The sequence below is a fragment of the Pterocles gutturalis genome, unplaced genomic scaffold (assembly GCF_000699245.1).
Source record: "Pterocles gutturalis isolate BGI_N339 unplaced genomic scaffold, ASM69924v1 scaffold25828, whole genome shotgun sequence".
NCBI lineage: Eukaryota > Metazoa > Chordata > Aves > Pterocliformes > Pteroclidae > Pterocles > Pterocles gutturalis.
This window is the reverse complement of record NW_010123741.1, coordinates 6,354-8,137: the sequence shown is the minus strand read 5'-3', so window position 1 is coordinate 8,137 and position 1,784 is coordinate 6,354. Positions and strand designations below refer to the sequence as shown.

Here is a 1,784-nt window from a genome sequence, read left to right as displayed (position 1 = left end):
CTCTGGGCAGGGATAACCAGAGGAAGGAAACAGCCTGGTGCTGTTCTACAGCAGCGCCCAGTGAGACCAGTTCAGCTGGGCAGACCCAGACCAAGGGCCCAGCAGATTCTTCTTCAGAGGTGGACATCGCTCAGCCCGTGTTAAGGACACGGCATTCAAGGGAAGGATAGCCAAAGATCACTTGCTGGGCTCAAGATCCCCATAAGAAATGCTTTGAGCAGGAGCTCGCTGCCCAGCTCTGCTGTCCAGGGCTGTTCGGGAACACGGAGCACAGCGCTGCCGCATCCGGCACACTGCTAGGGCGACCAAGAAAGCACCGAGCGGCATCTGTGCACCGCTGAGGTTAACTGAGCACCCAGGGAGATTTTTAGTCGTTTTGGTTTTTGTTATATGCTTGTACCGTTCTCCGGTTTTTTGAAGCTGGACTCCAGGCTCCCGATTCCCACTCCGCTCCTGTACGGCACTTACACCTGAGAAAATCACAGCGCGCTTCAAACAACTTTACTGCTGGCTTCCAAAAAGAGGTGAGGGTGTTTTTATCTTTAAATAAGTGCACCCTCTGACAAAGGCAGGGTACGGGGCAGGTGCAGCAAGACTTCTTGGAGAGGTACAGCAACAGGAGAGGCAACGGGCAAAAGAGGCAGCAACAGAAAGTCCAACAGGACATAAAGAACCTCCCCAGGAGCGTGGCAGCCCTGGGACAGGGCTCAGCGAACCTTCCTCCACGGAGGTTTCAAAGCTCAGCCGACTGACAGCCTGAGCAGCCTCGCCTAAGCCTGACGCGGATCGCAGACCTCCGGAGGCCCCCTCCCACCTCCGTCATTCCGCAATTTCATCAGCACATCCGCTGCCAAGAAAACAGACTGTGCAGCATCTGAAATATTCTGACAGTTTCTAGTAGTTCAGCACACACGGCTTAGTGTCACCACCGGGACACTTGAATATCTTGACATCTTCATGCTGCCGCCGGGCTCCACAGCTGTAAATTTACGCCCAGTTAGAGCCACGCGCTGCGATTCAGCAAAGAGCCATCCACTGGCTGCGGAGGCAAACCACTATATCATCACCCGGGATCTCACCGGCCGTCGACAGCAGCAGAGATGATCTCTCTCGGTACGTCCCAACCCTCGTGGAATAATCTTAGGCACGCTCAAGAAGCTGGTTCACTTTAATTTGAACTCAAAACCCCAGCTGGGATACTGTTTGCACAATTCAGTGTATGCCAGAAATAAGCTCTGTCCTTACTATAATTATGTTTTTTTGGGTGGATCAACCCTAAAACTTTTTTTTTTTTAAACCACCACTGGTTCTGATAAGGTCAAAACTAACTGTTGGCAGACAGCAACACGGGAACCCCTCTGCAAGAGCCGCTGGGACAGCCAAGGGCAGGGCCCCACGCCCCCGTGCTCCGTGTCCGTTCCACACCCAGCTCCTCCGCAGGCAGAGCAGCGGGGGAACGGAGCGTTTAAGCACCAGGCAAAGTAACACGACCCAGCAGCGAGCCGTGCCCAGTGCGCACAGAATGATATCATTTCTCTTAATTCTGGGCATTCTGAATTAATGTCTATTTTTCACCACCAAAAACATCTCCAGCAACAGCAAAGCAGCCTCTCACCGGCTGCTGGGAGGGAGTTAGCTGAACCCAGGACAGGGACCGTGGCTCCCACACCTGGCTTTTGGACTGAAATTCTTTCAAAGAGCCTGACAACACCACCTGGTCGCTGCCACGATCCTGCTTGCTGCTCCCATCTCCCGTCACAGCGTCCTCCCCGTCGTCCACGCCC

General features: G+C 54.0%; 1 protein-coding gene across 1 annotated transcript in view; it reads right to left on the bottom strand.

Moving 5' to 3' along the window:
- Window positions 1-1,784, bottom strand: part of LOC104465117 (unconventional myosin-Id-like) — a gene marked incomplete at both ends in the record, with an annotated part of 13,795 nt that overhangs the window by 6,702 nt on the left and 5,309 nt on the right. The gene's annotated exons all lie outside the window — the stretch shown is intronic.